The sequence below is a fragment of the Pseudophryne corroboree genome, chromosome 2 (genome assembly GCF_028390025.1).
Source record: "Pseudophryne corroboree isolate aPseCor3 chromosome 2, aPseCor3.hap2, whole genome shotgun sequence".
Taxonomy (NCBI): Eukaryota; Metazoa; Chordata; class Amphibia; order Anura; family Myobatrachidae; genus Pseudophryne; species Pseudophryne corroboree.
This window is the reverse complement of record NC_086445.1, coordinates 634,532,987-634,558,689: the sequence shown is the minus strand read 5'-3', so window position 1 is coordinate 634,558,689 and position 25,703 is coordinate 634,532,987. Positions and strand designations below refer to the sequence as shown.

The 25,703-nt window shown below is 47.5% G+C and overlaps 1 protein-coding gene across 2 annotated transcripts in view; it reads right to left on the bottom strand.

Annotated features, from left to right (window-relative positions):
• LOC135041287 (E3 ubiquitin-protein ligase makorin-2-like) overlaps positions 1-25,703 on the bottom strand; it is a 315,422-nt gene that overhangs the window by 289,446 nt on the left and 273 nt on the right. The window lies entirely within an intron of this gene.

Genomic DNA, 25,703 nt, shown 5'->3' with positions numbered 1-25,703 from the left:
AGAGGGAAGCGAAGCAAACGAACTCACAGACAGTATAACATAACATACACAGGAGGTGATGGAATAACTAATAAACACAAAGTGAACGGAGAAGCCCAAATGCTCAGGAATAGGGTGTCTCCCTAGTGTCAGGAATGCGCAGATGGAATAGAGCGGACAATGAAGCGAGGTGTAGTGATTTAACATGTGGAGCACCTGAAATGATGTTGCTAAGAGCAACAGAAAAAACCCCAAAGGGTTACCAATGGGTGTGGGAATAAACTCCTTGGTCAGAGATAGAAATATAGACACAAGGAGAGTATCCACAATCCTAACCCCCACTTGCAGGGCACAGGTTCAGCTTACTGCCACTAAACTGACACCTGGACGCCCTGCACAGTCAGGGAGGATTAAGCAAGCAGGTCTGAGAGTACAGCCGCAAACCTGCTGGGTTCACAGAATAGCAAAAGAACCCCAGCAGGTAAAACAACTGACTCCAGTCTTACTGCTAGGTCCGGATTGGCAGAATGAAGTACCGAATCCCAAGGCCTATTCGCAGTAAGCAACAAGTAAATACCAAGTCACACAGTACTAGCTAACTCTCTGGAACTGACTAACAAACAAAGATTCAGCAGCATTTGCCTAGCCTGAGAGGATGGTTTATATAGCAGGTGCTGTCCACGCCCCACTCAGACCTCACCAGCGCCGGATTCCCTGCCGTGCACAGAGCCTGTAACCACTACACAGTAAAAACCCGGACCGGAGTATCAGCTGCGCTCAGGTTACTTTGCTAACACTTGCCTCCCGGTTGCCATGGCGACGTGGCAGCACAGAGCAGGAGATCCTAACAAAAACACAGTAATATACAGGTCTCATGCAATAGGTACTAAAAATTATCAATGCATACTAAGAAGTAGAGAGAATTTTTAGTACTGTATACCCTGCCTCCGTAGAGCGGGATACAGGGAGACTCACCACACTTCCATATCCAAGCAAATACGCTCGTAAGACGCTGAGTGGATTCAGACGCTACTGGTGTACACTGCCGCTCTGATAACGGACACGGACGCTGAGCGACTTCCACGTGTATGCAGACGCTAAGGCCTGCGACTGTCTGGGTGGGTTTATCTCCAGTGTACACAACCGCAGCGTCTAAGCTGCGACCGAGTACCCTCGTGGTAGCGTCTGAGCCGGAAGTGAGGTCATTCAGTTCATGAAACGAGAAACCCGCGGGAACTGGCCATGAACTCGGAGGAGGGACGGCCAGGAGAGCGTCTGAATCCCCCTGTTGACTTAAACTCCCAGGATCGAAGCCTCTGACTAGTCCTGGCGCCTAAGATCCCCGGAGCGTAGTGCTGTCGCACTCTAGATGTTCAGCGCATCAACACACTGTTTGTAGTCTCCACCAAAATCAGTGTAGCTGTGTCCTGACCCCTCTAGTAAGAGGAAGTTCATAGACTCACTGTCTCCACATGCTCCGGCCACAGCCTGGTTACGTCTGCTGAACCTGCTAGAACATCCGACACAGACGCCCGTCGAGACAGCACTGATACCCGAAGGTAAGCGTTGTTGCGACCCGGTGGGGAGTTGTTGGAGCGACTCTTTCCAGAATGCGTTTAAGACGCTGTTAAGATAAGTCGCTCAAAAAAATAAGAATTTACTTACCGATAATTCTATTTCTCGGAGTCCGTAGTGGATGCTGGGGTTCCTGAAAGGACCATGGGGAATAGCGGCTCCGCAGGAGACAGGGCACAAAAAGTAAAGCTTTTCCAGATCAGGTGGTGTGCACTGGCTCCTCCCCCTATGACCCTCCTCCAGACTCCAGTTAGGTACTGTGCCCGGACGAGCGTACACAATAAGGGAGGATTTTGAATCCCGGGTAAGACTCATACCAGCCACACCAATCACACCGTACAACTTGTGATCTAAACCCAGTTAACAGTATGATAACAAAAGGAGCCTCTGAAAGACGGCTTCCTACAACAATAACCCGATTTTTGTAACAATAACTATGTACAAGTATTGCAGAATAATCCGCACTTGGGATGGGCGCCCAGCATCCACTACGGACTCCGAGAAATAGAATTATCGGTAAGTAAATTCTTATTTTCTCTATCGTCCTAGTGGATGCTGGGGTTCCTGAAAGGACCATGGGGATTATACCAAAGCTCCCAAACGGGCGGGAGAGTGCGGATGACTCTGCAGCACCGAATGAGAGAACTCCAGGTCCTCTTTTGCCAGGGTATCAAATTTGTAAAATTTTACAAACGTGTTCTCCCCCGACCACGTAGCTGCTCGGCAGAGTTGTAATGCCGAGACCCCTCGGGCAGCCGCCCAAGATGAGCCCACCTTCCTTGTGGAATGGGCATTTACATATTTTTTGCTGTGGCAAGCCTGCCACAGAATGTGCAAGCTGAATTGTACTACAAATCCAACGAGCAATAGTCTGCTTAGAAGCAGGAGCACCCAGCTTGTTGGGTGCATACAGGATAAACAGCAAGTCAGATTTCCTGACTCCAGCCGACCTGGAAACTATATTTTCAGGGTCCTGACAACATCCAGCAACTTGGAATCCTCCAAGTCCCTAGTAGCCGCAGGCACCACAATAAGCTGGTTCAGGTGAAACGCTGACACCACCTTAGGGAGAAACTGGGGACGAGTCCACAGCTTTGCTCTGTCCGAATGGACAATCAGATATGGCTTTGTGAGATAAAGCCGCCAATTCTGACACTCGCCTGGCCGAGGCCAGGACCAACAGCATGGTCACTTTCCATGTGAGATATATCAAATCCACAGATTTGAGTTGTTTAAAACAATGTGATTTTAGGAATCCCAAACTACGTTGAGATCGCCCAGTGCCACTGGAGACATCAAAAAGGGGTTGTATATGCAGTACTCCCTTAACAACTTCTGGACTTCAGGAACTGAAGCCAATTTCTTTCTGGAAGAAAATCGACCGGTCGAAATTTGAACCTTAATGGACCCCAATTTGAGACCCATATACACTCCTGCTTGCAGGAAATGTAGGAATTAACCTAGTTGAAATTCTTCCGTGGAGCCTTCCTGGCCTCACACCATGGAACATATTTTCACCTAAGCGGTGATAATGTTGTGCGGTCACCTCCTTCCTGGCTCTGACCAGGGTAGGGATGACCTCTTCCGGAATGCCTTTTTCCCTTAGGATCCGGCGTTCACCCGCCCTGGCGTCAACGCAGCTGCGGTAAGTCATGGAACAGACATGATTCTTGCTGAATCAAGATCCTTTCTAGTATCTCTTGAAGTTCCGGGTACCAAGTTCTTCTTGGCCCAAACCGGAACCCCGAGTATAGTTCTTACTCCTCTCCTTCCTATCATTCTCCATACACTGGGTATGAAAGGCAGAGGAGGGAACACATACACCGACTGGTACACCCACGGTGTTACCAGAGCGTCCCAGCTATTGCCTGAGGGTCTCTAGACCTGGCGCTTCATGTGGGACGCCATCATAACCACCTTTGGTCTTTCCCAACGGTTTACAAACATGTGGAAACTTCCAGATGAAGTTCCCACTTTTCCGGGTGGAATTCATTTATGCTGAGGAAATCTTCCTAGTTGTCCACTCCCGGAATGAACACTGCTGACAGTGTTATCACATGATCTTTCGCCCAGCGAAGAATCCTTGCTGTCATTGCCCTCCTGCTTCTTGTGCCGCCCCGTCTGTTTACGTGGGCGACTGCCATGATGATGTCCTACTGGATCAGCACCGGTTGACTTTGAAGCAGAGGTCTTCCTAGGCTCAGAGCATCGTAAATTGCCCTTAGCTCCAGTATATTCATGTGGAGAGAAATCTCCAGACTTGACCACACTTCCTTGGAAATTTCTTCCTTGTGTGACTGTTCCCCAGCCTCTCAGGCTGGCATCCGTGGTCACCAGAACACAGTCCTGAATGCTGAATGTGCTGCCCTCTAGAAGATGAGCACTCTGCAGCCCCCACAGAAGAGACACCCTTGTCCTTGGAGACAGGGTTATCCGCTGATGCATCTGAAGATGCGATCCGGACCATTCGTCCAGCAAATCCCCCTGAAAAGTTTTTGCGTGAGATCTGCCGAATGGAATCGCTTCGTAAGAAGCCACCATTTTTCCCAGGACTCCTGTGCATTGATGCACTGATACTTGGCCTGGATTTAGGAGGTTTCTGACTAGGTCGGATAACTCCCTGGCTTTCCCCTCCAGGAGAAATACCTCTTTCTGGACTATGCCCAGAATCATTCCTAGGAACAGCAGACGTATCATCGGAAAACAGCTGCGATTTTTGGAATATTTAGAATCCACTCGTGCTGTCGTAGAACTACTTTAGATAGTTCTTTTCCGACCTCCAACTGTTCTCTGGAAACTTGTCCCTTTCAGGATATCGTCCAAGTAAGGGATAATTTAGATGCCTTTCTTCTTTTAAGAATCATCTTTTCGGCCATTACCTTGGTAAAGGCCCGGGGTGCCGTGGATAATTCAACGGCAGCGTCTGAAACTGATATTGACAGTTCTGTATCACGAACCAGAGGTACCCTTGTTGAGAAGGGCAAATTTGGACATGGAGGTAATCCTTGATGTCCAGGGACACCATATAGTCCCCTTTTTTCCGGTTCTCTATCACTGCTCTGAGTGACTCCATCTTGATTTGAACCTTTTTATGTAAGTGTTCAAAGATTTCAGATTTAGACTATGTCTCACCAAGCCGTCTGGCTTCAGTACCACAATATAGTGTGGAGGACTAATACCCTTTTCCTTGTTGTAGGAGGGGTACTTTGATTAACACCTGCTGGAAATACAGCTTGTGAATTTTTTCCCAATACTGCCTCCTTGTCGGAGGGAGCCGTTGGTAAAGCAGGCTTCAGGAACCTGCGAGGAAAAAATGTCTCGACTCTCCAATCTGTACCCCTGGGATAATACTTGTATGATCTAGGGGTCAACTTGCGAGTGATCCCACTGCGCGCTGAGACTCTTGAGACTACCCCCCCACTGGTGGAGGGCTTCTTTTCCTGGGAAGGGGCTGCCTGCTGCAGTCTACTTCCCTTTCCTCTATGTCTGGGCAGATATGACTGGCCTTTTGCCCGCTTGCCCACATGGGAACGGAAGGATTGAGGCTGAAAAGACAGTGTCTTTTTCTGCCGAGATGTAACTTGGGGTAAAAAGGTTGGATTTCCCAGCTGTGGCCGTGGCCCCCAGGTCCGACGGACCGACCCCAAATAACTCCTTCCCTTTATACGGCAATACTTCCATGTGCCGTATGGGATCTGTATCACCTGACCACTGTCGTGTCCATGACATCTTCTGGGAGATATGGACAACGCACTTATCTTGATGCCAGAGTGCAAATATCCCTCTGTGCATCTCGCATACATATATATAGAATGCATCCTATTAAATGCTCTATATCAATAAAATATTTTTAGTCAGGGAATTCGACCAAGCCAACCCAGCACTGCATCTCCAGGCTGATGGCGATCGCTGGTCGCAGTATAACCACCGTCTGTGTGTATATACTTTTTAGGATATTTTTCCAGCTGCCTATCAGCTGGCTCCTTGAAGGCGGCCGTATTTGGAGACGGTAACGCCACTTGATAAGTGTGTGAGCGCCTTATCCACCCTAATGGGTGCTTCCCAACGCGCCCTAACTTCTGGCAGGAAAAGGTATAACGCCAATATTTGCTATCGGGGTAAACCCACGCATCATCACACACTTCATTTTATTTTATCTGATTCAGGAAAAACTACAGGTAGTTTTTTCACTTCCACATAATACCCTTTTCTGTGGTACTTGTAGTATCAGAAATATGTAACAGCTCCTTCATTGCCCTTAACGTGTGGCCCTAATGAGGAATACGTTTGTTTATTCACCGTCGACACTGGATTCAGTGTCCGTGTCTGTGTCGACCGACTGAGGTAAATGGGCGTTTTTTATAAAAAAACCCTGACGGTGTTTCTGAGACGCCTGGACCGTTACTAATTGTTTGTCGGTCGTCTCATGTCGTCAACCGACCTTGCAGCGTGTTGACATTCTCACGTAATTCCCTAAATAAGCCATCCATTCCGGTGTCGACTCCCTAGAGAGTGACATCACCATTACAGGCAATTTCTCCGCCTCCTCCAGCATCGTCCTCATACATGTCGACACACACGTACCGACACACAGCACACACACCTGGAATGCTCTGACAGAGGACAGGACCCCACTAGCCCTTTGGAGAGACAGAGGGAGAGTTTGCCAGCACACACCAAAAAACGCTATAATTACATAGGGACAACCTTATATAAGTGTTTCTCCCTAATAGCATCTTTATATATATATTTATATCGCCAATTTGTGCCCCCCCTCTCTGTTTAAACCCTGTTTCTGTAGTGCAGTGCAGGGGAGAGCCTGGGAGCCTTCTCTCCAGCCTTTCTGTGAGAGAAAAAATGGCGCTGTGTGCTGAGGAGATAGGCCCCGCCCCTTTTACGGCGGGCTCGTCTCCCGCTCTTTAGTGAAGTTTGGCAGGGGTTAAATATCTCCATATAGCCTCTGGGGGCTATATGTGAGGTATTTTTAGCCAGTATATAGGTTTACATTTGCCTCCCAGGGCGCCCCCCCCCAGCGCCCTGCACCCTCAGTGACAGCGTGTGAAGTGTGCTGAGAGGAAAATGGCGCACAGCTGCAGTGCTGTGCGCTACCTTTAGAAGACTGTCAGAGTCTTCAGCCGCCGATTCTGGACCTCTTCTAACTTCAGCATCTGCAAGGGGGCCGGCGGCGCGGCTCCGGTGACCATCCAGGCTGTACCTGTGATCGTCCCTCTGGAGCTAATGTCCAGTAGCCAAGAAGCCAATCCATCCTGCACGCAGGTGAGTTCACTTCTTCTCCCCTCAGTCCCTCGTTGCAGTGATCCTGTTGCCAGCAGGACTCACTGTAAAATAAAAAACCTAAGCTAAACTTTCTCTAAGCAGCTCTTTAGGAGAGCCACCTAGATTGCACCCTTCTCGGCCGGGCACAAAAATCTAACTGGAGTCTGGAGGAGGGTCATAGGGGGAGGAGCCAGTGCACACCACCTGATCTGGAAAAGCTTTACTTTTTGTGCCCTGTCTCCTGCGGAGCCGCTATTCCCCATGGTCCTTTCAGGAACCCCAGCATCCACTAGGACGATAGAGAAAACAAATATAGTAAGTCTATAAAAATAAAATAATAAAAGCTTGAGGCTGCTCTCACAGCAGCCCTATGACCATGCGGCTTCCTGCCGCACCAAGCAAAAAACTGATCTGACTGAGTCAGTGGGCGGTACTATATGGTGAAGGCCCCAATGCATCCTGGGAGGCCAGAAAGCTCGTGACCGGGTTGGTGCTATTTTCGCTGTCGCTCGACCATATCCCAATGTTATCCTGTGGACCCAGCCAGAGAAAATTATATTTGCATACGCACTGCAGCATGCTGCATGGTAGCCAGCAATCGCTCCATCAATTCCTATGAGCTTATGCATGCATGCATCCTAGTCCCGAGCATACACGTTGAACCAGCTTTGCCGCAATGCATGCGATTAAATGATCAATTATGGCTCCTTTCTATGAGACTCCTCTCCTCTACATCCTGCTCTCTTCTAGAGAAATCATTGATTCCTATTAACTAAACAAGTATTCTACACTATACTTTGGAACCAACATATATTCCACCAGTTTTGTGATAACATACAATTTATTTATAACAATTGTATCTATATTCCCTAGTGTCAATTGACATGTGTATATTATAATAAAAACTTGTTAACCTTTTATATTTCATTAAAAAGGAATACTCCTTTCTGACCCATTTTACTGCTCTTTCGACAGACAAACCAAGGGTATTCCGATCAACCCTCTCATGTCAAAGGTTCTCAAACATCGGTCCTCAAGGAACCCCAACGGTCCAGGTTTTAGGTATAGCCATAGCTCACCACATATTGTTAAATTAAATTGACTGAGGTGCTAATTAAATCACCTGTGGCCAAGCATGGATCAACTTAAAACCTGGACTGTTGGGGTGCCTTGAGGACAGAGTTTGAGAACTTCTTTCATATGCAGTCACTTCAAGAGTATTTTACGCTAATTTTTTCACTCTTTTGGGACATATACTCCCCTTTAAACTCTCCAGCCATCACATATATATTCTTCATGGGTGGTCTTCAGTATGCCGACTGACGGGATCCCGGCGCACAGTATACCGGCACCGGGATCCCGACAGCCGGCATACCGACACTTAATCTCCCTCGTGGGGGTCCACGACCCCCCCCCTGGAGGGAGAATAAAATAGCGTGGCGTGTGCCCGTAGCGTGGCGAGCGCAGCGAGCCCGCAAGGGGCCCATTTGCGCTCGCCACACTGTGGGTAAGCCGGCGGTCGGGCTCCCGGCGCCGGTATGCTGGTCGCCGGGAGCCCGACCGCCGGCATATCGTAGTGAACCCTTCTTCATTACCCACTCATCTCACCATTTTATCCTCCACTAACATCTCACAGCACACATTAATTAGGTTTTCCAACATAAATCACAATATGTACCATATCTATTAACCCTATTTAGCCTTCACTTGACATAGCAACATTACTTTTATTTTACTTTTTTACTCTTCCTTTCTCCGGCTGGGTCCACAGGTTATCCACAGGATAACAATGGGATATGATGGAGCGATAGCAGATTGGCACCAAACGATCACACGCTTTCAGTCCTCCCAGGATGCAACGGGCCCGTCCATATATCCCTGCCCACTGGCTCAGGCAAATCAGTTTTTTGTTTGGTGCGGCAGGAGCCGGACCATGGTCATAGGGCTGCTGGCTTTAGCAGACCTAAGCTTTATTTTATTTTTATAGTCTTACTATGTTTTCTGAGTGATCTTTCCTAAAAGTGTCTTATACGCATATTGGAAAGAATCACTCCAACAACTCTCCGCCGATTCGCAACAACGCTTACCCAAGTGCTGTCTCGACAGGCGTCTGTGTCGGATATACTAGCAGGTCCAGCAGACGTTACCAGGCTGTGGCCGGAGGACGGGGAGAAGGTAAGGCATCGGTTCCACTTAGAGGGGGAATACGGACACAGCCGCACTGTATTGGGAGGAGGCTACCAAACAGTAATGGCGCGCCGCCACCACGGGTGCTCCAGCGCTAGGTGTTAGGGATCATAAGGCACCAGGATTAGCATGAGGCTGCAATCCCTAGGGTTGATGTTAGCGGTGGGGAGTCAGACGCTCTCCTGGTAGTCACTCCCCCCAGTTCATGACCAGTTTCAGTCGGTCTCCCGCCATGAACTGTTGCCTCACTTCCATCTCAGACGCTACCACGAGGGGTCTCGGTCGCAGCATAGGCGGTTGCGTCTGTGTTCACTAAGCGCTACCGCGAGGAGACCTGGTCGCAGTAGAGGCATCTGTATGACCGGTGGAGGCGTCTGTATGCACAGTGCGTCTGTTCCCGGAGCGACAGTGTACACTAGTAGCGTATGGATCCACTCAGCGTTCGCTAACGTATTGATCGATCTTGGAAGTGAGGCGAGTCTCCCTGTATCCCACTCTGAGTACAGGTTATACAGCACTAAAATTCTATCTACCTATCTCAGTACAAATAGTTAAGTTTAGTGCATACGAGTCAGTGTACATTACTGTGGTTTTCTTTGCATTGCATCTGAATACGTTAAGGTCTGTATAAAACAGAATTCAGTAATATGTACTCCTACATCCTTTGAAATGTGTTTGTAGTTGATTATGTGCTCATATGACTAATATATAACATGTGACTGACTGCTAGTGTGATTGCCGACTTTAATATGTTTGTCAGTTGGTCTCCTGATCCTCAATGCCGGTTCATGGATAGAGTCAGATTGATTTCACTTTAGAGAGATAAAGTGGTTACAGTCACAAATTGTGTAGTACACTGAAAGTGCTGATTATTTATCATGTCTAAGAGCGGCAAAAGTGAAGGGTACACTTACAGTAACACCAACAACCACTCATATGTTTGCAAAAACTGTAATATCCTTTCTGATCTGGTACAGGATGGTTTGTGTAAATGGTTGGAGGTTCATGTCCCTGAGAGACTCTCTGGGGTGATGTTTGCACAGACCTTGTCCAGTTTGGCTGAAAAGTTAATTCCTACAGTATAGATACCAGGAATGGGGTTCACTAGAATCCATACATGCAGCTCCCTACATACAGTATATCCCCAACACCTTCTCCAAATAAGTCATGCTGATAGAGTATAAATAAATCATCTACTTCACAGGCTACACATGATGATCAGCAGACGATGAAAGCTCTATATACTCTACTTCAGCACACGAAGAACAGATAAAAGGTATCCGTGATTAAACTGAAATAATAAGAGCAGTAAAGGCTAGTCTGTTCTTAGAGGCAGCAGAGCCTTGGTTAAAAATGTATTTTAATGTCCCAAAACAGGTAGGGCCTCAAGGGAGACACCAACAGCTGAGAATCAGGAAAAGGTTTGGGCTACATGCCAATATCCTTTTCCAGCTGGGGATTGTTAAAAAAAAAAAAAAAAAAAGGGAAGTGCCTCCTATGCATATCATTTGACAGTGCAAAAATCTATATGGCCTCTGCCGTCAACATCAAAAGAGTAATGGTTTTAAAAAAAAAAACAATGTCTCTGTCTAGGACAGTCATAAGGCCAGCCATGACTTCAGCTTGCATGAAAGCAAATAGCTGTCTGGGCTGAGGTACTGGAAGATGGACTTTCAGTACCTGCAGGGGAGCAAGAATCCCATATAGCTTACAGGCAGCAAAGATATGGGTTATGCTTTTGAGGCATCAACCTTAATAGCTGCTAACAGATCAGGTTGCTTACTACAGGCAAAGCTGATTCAGAATCAAGGAAGGTTCTGGGAACTTGACTTTGGCTGAAAGTCTGTGAGTAAGCAGATAGTGGGGAGTCAGAATCAGACTCCAAGAAGGTCACGTTTCCTTCCACATATAACCCCTAGTTAGGGGTCTGGTTTCGGCCTTTTTGGTCATAAAGGAAAAGCAATAGGTTTGTAACAGCGACCAGAGGGCCAGCTTCCAAACCAGAGGATAACCCATCAGCATGATGGTACAGGCCTTCTGGGGGATCCCAGGGTAGGGGGACAACCTTGTAGGTTGCACAGATCTGGTAGCAGATGCCTGGGTGCAAGAAGCAGAATCTCTAGTTTATGCTTTCCTTTCAAGAGCATCTTCCTCGAAGATACTTCTGCTCCAGCCAGTTCCGGGCAGAGGTGAAGATAAGGAGATTGCAAGAAGCAGTTCAGAAATTGCTTTTGTTAGGAGTAGTCATCCCAGGTAACCCATGCACAATGTGGACAGGGGGTTTACTCCAACCTGGGTTTGATTCAGAAAGTATTCTTTACTCCATTCTCAATCTCTAAAATCCTAAACAGATAGGTTTGGGTACCACGGTTCCCATGGATGCGCTCCGTAGTTGTGTAAGGAGCCAGTAGATTACATAGTATCCCTGGATAGTCAGGATGCTTACCTACAGGTTCCTATAGCACTGTCCATCAGTTTTATTTCAATGTTTACCATTCTTCAGCAACATTCAGTTCTAGGTCTTACCCTTTGGGTTAATCACATCCCCAGAGTATGTTCCAAAATAATTATGGCAGTTCATCTCCGCAAGCAGGGGATAAGAAAATTGCCATACCTCGACCACCCTTTTTTTCTGGAACAATCACAGGAAAGGCTTCTGTGCTATCCCGAACAGACAAAAACTTGTCTGCAGAGGTACGGGTGGTTCATAAATGGGGCAAGGTCATCCCTAGCTCCGTCACAACTGATGACTCACGGGGAGGCTGAATCAAAGCCTGCAGAAAATATTTACCTCAGAATAAGATATCCAAGGTACAGTCAAGGACTCAGGAGTTGTTACACAGTCAAACAATATCAATTCACGCAGCACGCGAATGATGGGTTTGATGGTGTCTACATTCAACATGGTGGAGTATGAACAATTCCACTCAAGACTTCTGCAGCTTCTGATTTTATCAACAGCCACATCACACTGGATAGGTCCAATCTCATCTGATGTTGGAAGTTAAGCTGGTGCCCGATTAAAATCTGATAGGAGACCACCTGTGAATAACAGGGGGTGTACGTGGGCCAGATGGACAGTAAACTAACAGAAGTGGTACTGTCAGAGAAGGTAAGAAAGTCATTAGCCTGGTGGCTACAGACATCCCATTTAGACAAGGGGACAACCTTGTTAGATATTAAGTTGGGAGATCCTGACAACAAATGCCAGTCTTTGGGGCTGAAGAAGGCCATTGTCCGAAAGATTAATATTCTGGGACTATGGACCACAGACGAAAGTTGCCTGCTAATAAACCTGTTAGCATTTCGGGCCATATACATGATCCTGGTTCGGGTAAGGGACACTCAAAGCAAAACCAGTCCAGTTCCGCAGGGCCAAGGCAATGGCATTAGTGTACCTCAACCTTCAGAGAGGAACACGCAGCTAAACAGCAAGTAAGAAGGTAAGTCACATAATAAAGCGGACAGAGCTCTATCTTCCAGCCTTGTCCACAGTATTTGTTTCAGGAGTCCTAAACTGGACAGAAGACTTTCACAGTCAACACGCTATTCAATGAAGCGAATGGGCACTACAACCAAAAGTCTTTTCAGACTCAGGTAGACAAGTGGGGTTTGCCAGAGATAGATCTCATGACGTCCCATCGGCGAATGACCCATACACATGTCAGGAACAAGAGATCAGGTAGTTATCTTTGTGTACATCTTTTTTTTTATAAAATGGGAATTTAATTTCACTTGTGTATCCTCGGGTCATCCTGCTACCCAGGATGGTAAGGAAAATACAACAAAAGTGCCGTATCTTTTTCCTCCAATCATCCTGCTACCAGGGTAGTGAGGAAAATAAAAGAAGCTAAGGGTGCCGTGATTCTAATAGCTCCAGCTTGGCCCAGAAGGCTATTGGTACACAGATCCGCAGAGAAGGTCGATGGACGCTCCACTTCTGCTTCCTCAACGCCCAGATCTGCTAATGCAGGGTCCTTGTTATCACAGACATCTGGATCAACTGTCTTTTACGGCGTGGCTCTTGAAATCTATATCCTGGAGACAAGAGGATTCTCACAGGTAAATCAAACAAATTTCAGAGCAGGAAAGACTTCCTCTGCTCATATTTACCACCGAATATAGCAAGCCTATAAATCATTGGTGTAATGGAAGCGTTACGGACCCAAAATCGTTCAGAATTTCCAGGGTTCTAGTATTCCTTCAGGCGGGAGTGGGTAAAGGTTTAAGGATGGCTTGAGAGTGCAAGTGTCAGCATTGACTGCAGAGTTGAAAAAGAAAATTGACAATTTTCAGGATGTGTGCACTTTTTCCAGGGAATGCTGCGTGTTCAACCCTTCCTTTGTTCTGCCTGTAGTGCTTTGGGACGGCAGTCTAGTCCTCAAAGCCCTTCAAGTTGCTCCATTGGAACCACTTAAAAAAGTGGATCTTAAATGGTTAACAGCTAAAGTTCTTTCTGCTGACTATGGCATCAGCTAGAAGAGTATCAGATTAAGGAGCACTGTTGTGTAAATCTCCTTTTCTGAAGTTTATCCAGATAAAGTAGTTCTCAGAACTAGATCTGGGTATCTTCATAAGGGGGGTCTAAGGTCCACCTTAATGAAGAAATTGTAGTCCCGGTTTTTTCAGGTATCAGGACTTTCTTCAGGAGATGCGTCGCTGGACGTAGTCCAGGCATTAAGGGTCTACATGGGTTGTACCAGTGCCGCCAGAAAGACAGATTCTCTTCACTCTCTAGGAACTTCACATGAGAGGATGGCCTGCTACAAAACAGACACTGGCAAGATGGCTTCAAATGACGATTTCAGAAGCATACTTTCAAGCTGATCTCCCCGTTCCGGCTAATGTCTCTGTTCACTCTACTCGTAAGGAAGGTCCTTCCTGCTGAAGCACTATGCTGTGCTGCCCATGAACAGATATGTAAGGCAGCCACATGGTCTTCCATTAACACACTCAAACATTATGCCTTGGATACTTCTGCCTCTCATGGCGCTGAATTCGGGCAAAGGGTTCTCCAACCAATCAGGAACATCCCCACCACTAAAAATTGCTTTGGGAAATCCCATTGTTCTCCTGTGGACCCTGCCGTAGAAAATAAGATTTTACTCACCGGTAAATCTATTTCTCGTAGTCCGTAGTGGATGCTGGGGACTCCGTAAGGACCATGGGGAATAGACTGCTCCGCAGGAGACTGGGAACATCTAAAGAAAGATTTAGGACTATCTGGTGTGCACTGGCTCCTCCCCCTATGACCCTCCTCCAAGCCTCCGTTAGGAACTGTGCCCGGAAGAGCTGACACAATAAGGAAGGATTTTGAATCCCGGGTAAGACTCATACCAGCCACACCAATCACACCATATAACACGTGATAGGAACCCCGGTTAACAGTATGATAACAATTGGAGCCTCTGAAGAGATGGCTCACAACAAAACCCGATTTTTGTAACAATAACTATGTACAAGTATTGCAGACAATCCGCACTTGGGATGGGCGCCCAGCATCCACTACGGACTACGAGAAATAGATTTACCGGTGAGTAAAATCTTATTTTCTCTGACGTCCTAGTGGATGCTGGGGACTCCGTAAGGACCATGGGGATTATACCAAAGCTCCCAAACAGGCGGGAGAGTGCGGATGACTCTGCAGCACCGAATGAGAGAACTCCAGGTCCTCCTCAGCCAGGGAATCAAATTTGTAGAATTTAGCAAACGTGTTTGCCCCTGACCAAGTAGCTGCTCGGCAAAGTTGTAAAGCCGAAACCCCTCGGGCAGCCGCCCAAGATGAGCCCACCTTCCTTGTGGAATGGGCTTTTATTGATTTAGGCTGCGGTAATCCTACCGCAGAATGCGCCAGCTGAATAGTGCTACAATCCAGCGTGCAATAGACTGCTTAGAAGCAGGAGCACCCAGCTTGTTGGGTGCATACAAGATAAACAGCGAGTCAGTTTTTCTGACTCCAGCCGTCCTGGAAACATAAATTTTCAGGGCCCTGACTACGTCCAGCAACTTGGAATCCTCCAAGTCCCTAGTAGCCGCAGGCACCACAATAGGTTGGTTCAAGTGAAAAGCTGAGACCACCTTCGGGAGAAACTGAGGACGAGTCCTCAATTCTGCCTTATCCATCTTATGACCACTTTCCACGTGAGATATTTTAATTCCACAGTCTTAAGTGGTTCGAACCAATGTGATTTCAGGAATGCCAAAACCACATTGAGATCCCAAGGTGCCACTGGGGGGCACAAAAGGAGGCTGAATATGCAGAACTCCTTTGACAAAAGTCTGAACTTCAGGCAGTGAAGCCAGTTCTTTCTGGAAGAAAATCGACAGAGCCGAAATCTGGACCTTGATGGACCCCAATTTGAGGCCCAACGTCACCCCTGCTTGCAGGAAGTGATGGAATCGACCCAGTTGAAATTCCTCCTTCGGGGCCTTCATGGCCTCACACCAAGCAACATATTTCCGCCAAATGCGGTAATAATGTCTTGCGGTGACATCCTTCCTGGCTTTGATCAGGATAGGGATGACTTCCTCCGGAATACCCTTTTCCTTTAGGATCCGGTGTTCAACCGCCATGCCGTCAAACGCAGCCGCGGTAAGTCTTGGAACAGACAGTGTCCCTGCTGCAGCAGGTCTTGTCTGAGCGGCAGAGGCCAAGGGTCCTCTGCCCGCATCTCTTGAAGTTCCGGGTACCAAGCTCTTCTTGGCCAATCCGGAACCACGAGTATGGTTTTCACTCCTCGCATTCTTATTATTCTCAGTACCCTGGGTATGAGAGGTAGAGGAGGAAACACATAAACCGACTGGTACACCCACGGTGTCACTAGAGCGTCCACAGCGATCGCCTGAGGGTCCCTTGACCTGGCGCAATATCTTTTCAACTTTTTGTTGAGGCGGGACGCCATCATGTCCACCCGTGGTCATTCCCAACGGTTTACCCGCATTTGGAAAACTTCTGGAAGAAGTCCCCATTCTCCCGGGTGTAGGTCGCCCATCGGAGAATCCTTGTGGCTTCTGCCATCGCCATCCTGCTTCTTGTGCCGCCCTGTCTGTTTACATGGGCGACCGCCGTGATGTTGTCTGATTGGATCAGTACCGGCTGGTTCTGAAGCAGGGGCCTTGCTTGGCTTAGGGCATTGTAAATGGCCCTTAGCTCCAGAATAATTATGTGAAGCGAAATCTCCTTGGAAATTTCTTCCCTGTGTGACTGCTCTCCAGCCCCGAAGGCTGGCATCCGTGGTCACCAGGACCCAGTCCTGTATTCCGAATCTGCGGCCCTCTAGTAGATGAGCCCTCTGCAGCCACCACAGCAGCGACACCCTGTTTCTTGCCGACAGGGTTATCCACTGTTGTATCTGTAGATGGGACCCGGACCATTTGTCCCACAGGTCCCACTGGAACGTCCTTGCGTGGAACCTTCCGAATGGAATTATGCTTCGTACGAAGCTACCATTTTTTTTTCCAGGACTCGTGTGCTTCCACTGGAAGAAACACTCTTTTCTGGTCTGTGTCCAGAATCATTCCCAGGAACAGAAGACGTGTCGTCGGGACCAGCTGTGACTTTGGAATATTGAGAATCCAGTCGTGCTGTTATTATTATTATTTTATTATTATCATTTATTTATATGGCGCCACAAGGGTTCCGCAGCGCCCAATTACAGAGTACATATGCACATAATCAAAACAGTGACTTACAGTTGAAATCAATTTTGGACAAGTACAGGGTAACTAAGCATAACTACACCAGTAAATGACAGAGATAAGTTCCAGGTGGCCCAAAAACTGTGATTTGGGCAGTTGAGAATTATTAAAGAAGAAAAGGGTGAGCACATGAGGGAAGAGGGCCCTACTCGTGAGAGCTTACATTCTAGGGGTAGGGGTAGACAGACAGGGGTGACACAGATGGGGTACATAGAGAGCATGGAACAGGGGGTTAGGATGAGATTTGGCTGGGTTTGGTAAAGAAATGGGTCTTGAGAGCCCGTTTGAAGTTTTGTAGAGAGGTGGAGAGTCTGAGGGGGAGAGGTAAAGAATTCCAAAGGAAGGGAGCAGCACGTGAAAAATCTTGGAGATAGGAGTGGGAGGAAGTAATCAGGAGACAGGAGAGGCGGCGTGCATTAGCAGAGCGAAGAGGACGGGTGGGAGAGTAAAGGGAGATAAGGTCAGAGATGTAAATGGGAGAGGATTGGGTGAGAGCTTTGTAAGTGAGAGTGAGAAGTTTGAATTGGATTCTGAAGGGGAAGGGAAGCCAGTGAAGGGCTAGTAGGAGAGGGGAGGTGGATGTAGTGCGTTTTGTGAGGAAGATGAGCAGAGCAGCAGCATTGAGGATAGACTGGAGTGGAGAGAGGTAATTGTCAGGGAGGCCAGTTAGGAGGAGATTACAGTAGTCCAGTCTGGAAATAATCAGTGAGTGAATAATGATCTTAGTGGCATCCTGGGTGAGAAAAGGTCTGATCCTGGAAATGTTTTTGAGATGAAAATGACAGGTTTGTGAGAGGTGCTGAATGTGTGGTTTGAAGGAGAGGGAGGAGTCAAGGATTACACCAAGACAGCGTACTTGGGGGCTAGAGGAGATAGTCGTGCCATCAATGGATAATGAGATTGTGGGAGGTGAGGTTGTGCGGGAGGGTGGGAAGATGATCAGCTCAGTCTTAGTCTGTTGTAGCACTTCCCGAGAGAGTGCTACCCCCACTACCGACTGTTCTTTGGACCTCGCCTTTATCAGGAGATCGTCCAAGTACGGGATAATAAAAACTTCCTTCTTGCGAAGGAGTATCATCATTTCGGCCATTACCTTGGTAAAGACCTTCGGTGCAGTGGACAACTCCAACGGCAGCGTCTGGAACTGATAGTGACAGTCCTGTACCACACATCTGAGGTACTCCTGGTGAGGAGGGTAAATGGGGACATGCAGGTACGCATCCTTGATGTCCAGGGAGACCCTGTAATCCCCCTCGTCCAGGCTCGTAATAACCGCCCTGAGCGATTCCATCTCGAACTTGAATCTTCTGATATAAAAGTTCAAGTATTTTAATTTTAAGATGGGTCTCACCGAACCGTTCTGTTTCGGTACCACAACCATTGCGGAATAGTAACCCCTTCCTTGTTGAAGGAGGGGCACCTTGACAATCACTTGTTGTGATTATAGTGTTGAATAGCCACCAACACCGCCTCCCTGGCAGAGGGAGGTGCCGGTAAGGCAGATTTTAGGAAACGGCGGGGGGAAGAACGTCTCGAACTCCAGCCTGTACCCCTGAGATACTACTTGAAGGACCCAGGGATCCATGCGAGAGCACACTGGGCGCTGAAATTTCTGAGACGGGCCCCCACCGTACCCGGGTCCGCCTGAGCAGCCCCAGCGTTATGCTGTGGACTTACCGGACGCAGGGAGGACTTCTGCTCTTGGGAACTAGCTGTGTGCTGCAGCTTTTTCCTCTACCTTTGCCTCTCGGCAGAAAGGATGAGCCTCTAGCCCTCTTGCTTTTCTGGGGCCGAAAGGACTGTACTTGATGATACGGTGCTTTCTTTTGTTGTGGGGTAGCCTGTGGCAAAAAAGTCGATTTCCCAGCAGTAGCTGTGGAAACGAGGTCTGAAAGACCATCCCCAAACAGTTTTACCCCCTTATAGGGCAAAACTTCCATGTGCCGATTCGAGTCGGCATCGCCTGACCATTGCAGAGTCCATAACCCCCGTCTGGCGGCAATGGACATAGCGCTTATTTTTGATGCCAGCCGGCAAATATCCCTCTGTGCATCACGCATGTATAAGACCACGTCTTTTATATGCTCTATTGTCAGCAAAATATTGTCCCTATCCATAGTAATTTTCCGACAGGGAATCTGACCACGCAGCGGGAGCACTGCACATCCATGCCGAAGCAATGGCTGGTCGCAATATAATGCCCGAGTGTGTGACTATATCTTTTAGGGTAACCCCCTGCTTTTTATCAGCAGGTTCCTTCAGGGCGGCCGTATCAGGAGACGGTAGTGCCACCTTATCTGATATGCGTGTAAGCGCTGTATCTACCCTATGGGGTGTTTCCCAACGTGACCTATCCTCTGGCGGGAAAGGGTACGCTGCCAATTACCGTTTAGAAATTATCAATTTCTTACCGGGGGAAGACCACGCTTCCTCACACTCCTCATTTAATTTCTCAGATGCAGGAAAAACTACTGGTAGTTTTCTCTCACCAAACATAATACCCTTTTATGTGGTACCTGGGGTATTATCATAAATGTGTAATACATTTTTCATTGCCTCAATCATGTAACGGGTGGACCTATTTCGAGGGTACACTAGTCTCATCGTCGTCGACACTGGAGTCGGTATCCGTGTCGACATCTGTTTCTGCCATCTGAGGTAGCGGGCGTTTTTAGAGCCCCCCATGACATTTGAGACGCTGGAACAGGCACAAGCTGAGTAGCCGGCTGTTCTGTGTCGACGACCTTTTGTGTAAGGAGTTGACACTTTCACGTAATCCTTCCATAAGTCCAACCACACCGGTGTCGATCCCGCAGGGGGTGACATCACATTTACAGGCATTCGCTCCGCCTCCACATCATTATCCTCCTCATACATGTCGACACAGCTGTACCGACACAGCACACACACAGGGAATGCTCCGACAGAGGACAGGACCCCACAAAGCCCTTTGGGGAGACAGAGGGAGAGTATGCCAGCACACACCAGGGCGCTATATATCACAGGGATATCACATATAAGAGTGTTTTCCCTTATAGCTGCCTATATATATTGTATACTGCGCCTAAATTGTGCCCCCCCCTCTCTTTTTAACCCTTTCTGTAGTGTATTGACTGCAGGGGAGAGCCAGGGAGCTTCCCTCCAACGGAGCTGTGAGGGAAAAATGGCGCCAGTGTGCTGAAGGAGATAGCTCCGCCCCTTTTTCGCGGACTTTCTCCCGCATTTTTATGGATTCTGGCAGGGGTTAAAAAGCACCTATATAGCCTCTGGGGCTATATATGGTGCCAGTTTGCCAGCCAAGGTGTCAGTATTGCTGCTCAGGGCGCCCCCCCCCCCCCCCAGGGCGCCCCCCCCCCCCCCCAGGGCGCCCCCCCCAGCGCCCTGCACCCATCAGTGACCGAAGTGTGTGGTGTGCATGAGGAGCAATGGCGCACAGCTGCAGTGCTTTGCGCTACCTTGGAGAAGACCGAAGTCTTCAGCCGCCGATTTTCCGGACCACCTTCTTGTTTCTGGCTCTGTAAGGGGGACGGCGGCGCGGCTCCGGGAACGGACGACGAGGTCGGGTCCTGTGTTCGATCCCTCTGGAGCTACTGGTGTCCAGTAGCCTAAGAAGCCCAAGCTACCACCACTTAGGTAGGTTCGCTTCTTCTCCCCTTAGTCCCTCGATGCAGTGAGCCTGTTGCCAGCAGGTCTCACTGAAAATAAAAAACCTAACAAACACTTTCTTCCTAGGAGCTCAGGAGAGCCCCTAGTGTGCATCCAGCTCAGCCGGGCACAGAAATCTAACTTAGGCTTGGAGGAGGGTCATAGGGGGAGGAGCCAGTGCACACCAGATAGTCCTAAATCTTTCTTTAGATGTGCCCAGTCTCCTGCGGAGCAGTCTATTCCCCATGGTCCTTACGGAGTCCCCAGCATCCACTAGGACGTCAGAGAAATATACGTTATGGTAAGAACTTACCATTGATAACGGTATTTCTCCTATGTCCACAGGGATCTCACCCTGACGCACCTGATTTGAGGATCTTTCTACTCACTAACCTCTTCCTTCTTGTATGGTAGGGTATGCATGTGTGGTGTTCTCGCCTGATTAGGGCTCTACATGACGCTCCTGCCTAAATGCTTTGGAATCCAACTGATTTGCCTGAGCCAGTGGGCGGGGATATATGGATGGGCCCGTTGCATCCTGGAAGAACTGAAATCTTTTGATCATTTGGTGCCAATCCCCTATCGCTCCATCATATCCCATTGTTAACCTGTGGACATAAGAGAAATACAGTTATCAACGGTAAGTTCTTACCATAACGTATATTTTTTTTTACTATTAGTGTCCACAGTTTCTTATGAGTTTCAACGTTATATAGTGTATCACTGCATTTATTTATTTAAACTCTACATTTGACTACAGGATCCCATAGTGACCTCTCAACCAATATCTACAAATAGATACTGATATCCAATCATTTCACTTTCCCCTTTAAGAGTATTTGTTTGTATCTTTCCATTAACCTGAGGACAAAGTACCCAGGTCCATAGACAGACACCCCCAGATTTACAATTGGGATCCAGGAACATTATACTCTTCAGCTACATGCCGCTCGATGATTAGCACAGAGCAATTTCACTGGCCACAAGTAGGGATATTCCTTATTGTGCTGGTCTGTCTCTGCAGGCTGCACTGAGGAAGCCCCGCCCTTGCCCATGGAGGCAGCACAGCACCAGCAGTGTCTCCTAAATGCACATGCACTAGGAAAAGCTTCGGACTACAAGCCTGATCCAGGCTACTGGGAATAAAAAAAAAGTACGCCTTAACAAAAATGCAAGGATTGATGAAACTTTTTTCAAAGTCAATTTTTCTCAGCATAAGCTACTGTAGCTGGAAATTCCATAGGGTTGACAACTCATGTCTACAGGATCTTGTGGTGAGAGAATCTGTACTTTGACATTTTGATACCATAATGTCCACTCGGGGAAGGCAGAATCTGTCAGTAGCTGAAAGATTTCCCATTAGAGAAGATTATCTCCAGCATTAATTCCATGAACTTAAAACAGCCCTACATACTCCTTGTAGTCAACATGGATTTCTGTCTCTTTACGAGAACATTTTTACAATCCTGTTCTTACTTTTGACCCTTTACTTAATGTCTTGCTTTCCTATTAATTGTTAATTAAACTATTTCCATACTGCTCATTGCCAGCATATTTATTTGAAGTTTGGTTTCATTGATAATTTACTATCCTCAAGATGTGTGCTCTCCATCTAGCAGCAGTGAAGTCTGTTCTTATTAACCATTCTGAAGATATCGCATGCATCTTTAGTTTATATTTTTTGATAGCAGATCAGAGTTCTTGATGTCTCTTAATATTCTGAAGTGACATTGAGAAGCCTGCCCGTCTTCCCTCTGCGAAAAAGAGTTCCAGCTGAATACTGTACAGGTCGCATTTACTCCAGGGGTCTACTATAACGGTGGTAGAACATTTTAAATAGGTTTAAAGTCTTTACTGTTACAAATTGTTGAGTGAAATTTGGGAGTTGGTTCTATTAGCCACAAAAGCACTTGCAGTACAAACAAGTCTGGCTAATGCCATACTTACCATACACCCAGACTCGAAAAATCTTTAATAATGTGGCGAGAACAGAGAGGGAAAAGAGTTTCAAAATATAAAGTATTAAAGAACTAAAACAGTGTTTGCTTGTAAACTGTAGTCTTGCAGCACCTCTACTTCTGCCAAGCCTGTTGGAGCTCTGGAATGTACTTCAATATTGGTGAAATTTTACCTTGTAGCCATTTCTTTTAATCTCTTAACACAACTGATCTTTGATTGACACCCCTTTCACACCACACAAATAACCCGGTATATAGCCGGGTAGATGTGCGGTGTGAAAGGGGTAAACCCTGAATTTCCGGGTCGCCTGACCAGGTATTTCAACCCAGGAATAAAGCAGGGATATTCCCGGGTTATTACCAGGTAAGGTGCAATGTGAATGGATAACCTGGGTGGATGCAATCCGGGACCCTTTCACAGTATGGAGGAGGTGGCGTGGACATGACCTCATCTCCAAGCACTGCCTCAGTTCCCACCCCCGATGGCAACCCAACCCAGTATATTGCTGGGTCGTGTTGCGAGTCTAAAAGGAGTCTTCATGGGGGACACACCCAGAAAGGACCAATGTACAATTCCAGCTTGCGACCCACGCTTGCAATGTGAAAGCAGTATAAGTGTTGATGACTGCATATTGGGATATTCAATCACCTACAGACTTGGAGTTAGAGAGGACAGACCTTGACAAGAGTCATTACAGAGCTCTGATTTTCTCATTCATTCTTGAACTTAAAGGGTTGTCAACGGTCATCACTGGCAGCCAGTAGACACTGTCCTACACAGCTATTCCATTGTTGCTCTGGGCACGTTCGGCTGCCAGCACCGGCATTTCAGCTCACACTCCATGGGATGGTAAGCTGTAATGAGCTAAGAGTGACCCATTTCAGCAAATAGGACTTTAAACCAGACAATTATGGGGCAATAAAGAACAATTAAATACTGCCCTGCGATCTCCCGTCACTTTAGATTGTTAGATCGGGAGCGATATAACAATTGAATACCACCCCCAAAGCGTCAAATAGTTGTTTAGAGGTGTAAAGCCCAGTACTCACGGGCCGATCAAGGAGAGATGCGTGCTGAGCGAACCGCTCAGCACACATCTCTCCTGCCGCTCAGCACAGCGCGATCTGTGCTGAGCGTGCGGGGGGAGACGGGGGGGCCGCTCACTTCACCCAGCGGGTGAAGTGAGCGACCCGCTAGATTGGCCTGCATGCAGGCCAATCTAGCAGCGGCGATAGCGATGTGCGGGGCCACGCATCGCTATCGCCGAGGGGGCTACACACGGAGCGATCCTGCCGATATTCTAAGCAATCTAGTCAGATTGCTTAGAATATCGCTCCGTGAGTACCCCCCTTAAGTACTTATTAGCCAGGAAGGCAATAGGCAGAGTTTTCCTTCTACCTTTAAACTGCTGACATGGAGATGGAAAAGCCAAATATTTCCATTTTAATGGTGGGTACACACTAGACGATATGCTCCATGAGCAATGTCACCTAGTGTGTTTCCTTCCCTGATAGGGCAGTCGTCGGCAGTGAATACATACTGAGCGATAAACGATATCACTCAGTGACGTCACGCAGCGGCTGTGTATGCAGATCTTGAACAGTCCTAATTGAGCTGCATGCACAGCCGACAGCGAGGGTCGTTAACGCCATTCAGAGCCGTGCATGGCTCATCAGCGTACACACTAGTCGATATGGTAAATGACGTCACTTGGGAAGGGAAAAATGTGCGACTTTGTTTACTTTATCGGCAAGTGTGTACACACGTATACTTAGACCGTGTGGTCAATCCAATGAGGTGAAAGATCGGTCCTGCAAAATGTTCTCACAGCAAACTCACTGCAAGTTAACTTTGCAATCCAATTCCAGACACACTATGCTTTTTCTAGCTTAAATTTTCACATGATTTAAGTATCACAGCTAACTAGGAAAGGGTTAATGAAGGCCATCATCTCAGTTATTGCCCGATTCCTACAACATCGTATTGTATAGCACATGCTGTGCTTTACAGCACTTAATGTTTTTCTGCTACTTGAATAGCAATATACATGAAGTAAAGGCTTATATGTAGGGGTTAAATGTATGAAGCGGTGATAAGAGTGGAGAAGTGAGCCAGTGGAGAAGTTGCCCATGGGAACGAATCAGCTGATCTGTATAATTTTATAGTATGCAAATTATAAATGTTACTTCAATGCCGATTGGTTGCCATGGGCAACTTCTCCACTCTTATCACCGCTTCATACATTTACCTCATAATGCCATCTGAGAACGGCATTATAAGGAAATTCCTTAAATCTTCCTAAAACTGCAGGGACAGATGGATCCCAGTAACTCCTCCCCACATGTGCCCAGTGTACTATTCTCTATATTGATATAAAAGTGCATTCATATTTCATGTGCATACACTTGAAGGCTGTTTCAGTTACAGTACTGGCCCATTTGCGCTCCTTAGCATCACCAATGAAAAGGTGGACCAGTGTGATCAGCCAGTCAGCCGCCGCATGCTAGGGACAGTAATGATGGGGAAAGCTGGCTTACCCTGGGGGCTGACACAGCTACTGGACCATTGGCCCTCACTGGGTGATTCAGTCAATATACTGGCTGTCGGGATCCCGGTGTTCACAAGACCGACGTCAAAATGCTGACAGCCAGTGACATACCGATGCCACCAACCGAGTGGGAACAGAACCTTTAACAAGCAATGCTAGCCACCGGACTCGATGCATGGCAAGCAGTGAGACCGCGACAGCACTAGCTGCCAGGATTCCAGCAGACAGCATGCCGTTGTCTGTATAGTGACAGCTAGGATATCATATGTATTCCCTCACGGCCCAGGTTTTAAGTATATCCATGCTTAGCCACAGGTGACAGTTAGCATCTCCGTTAATTTGCTTTAACCATCTGTGCTGGGGGGGGGGGGGGGGGGGGGGGGAGTGCAACAAAGCCACAGGTTCTATTCCCACTCTATGGGTGTCATGGACACCCAGCCATGAGTGGGAATAGTCCGTTAGCCCCGCCTTTTGATCGCTCGTGATCCCAGCGTTGACATGGTGACCGACCAAGATCCCGAGCGCTGGTCACATGACCGGATACCATAATTATAAGCCACTAATGACATCATACCACCTACTAGTGCTCAGGATATAACACATTATAAACACAATAACCCTTCACTCAGGTAATAGGAAATACTAATTCACTGGGATAAGGGGGAGAAAGAAAAATACAATTATGAAGGGCCACTAAAACAAATAGCGAGCACAATGGATAAGTGGATGCATCAGTCTCACAGATCATTAAAACATGAAAGCGCATTAAAATGTCAAGTGTGCAACAAGTTTAGACACCATCGCTCATGCAGGATTACTACTATATCGGTTTGTA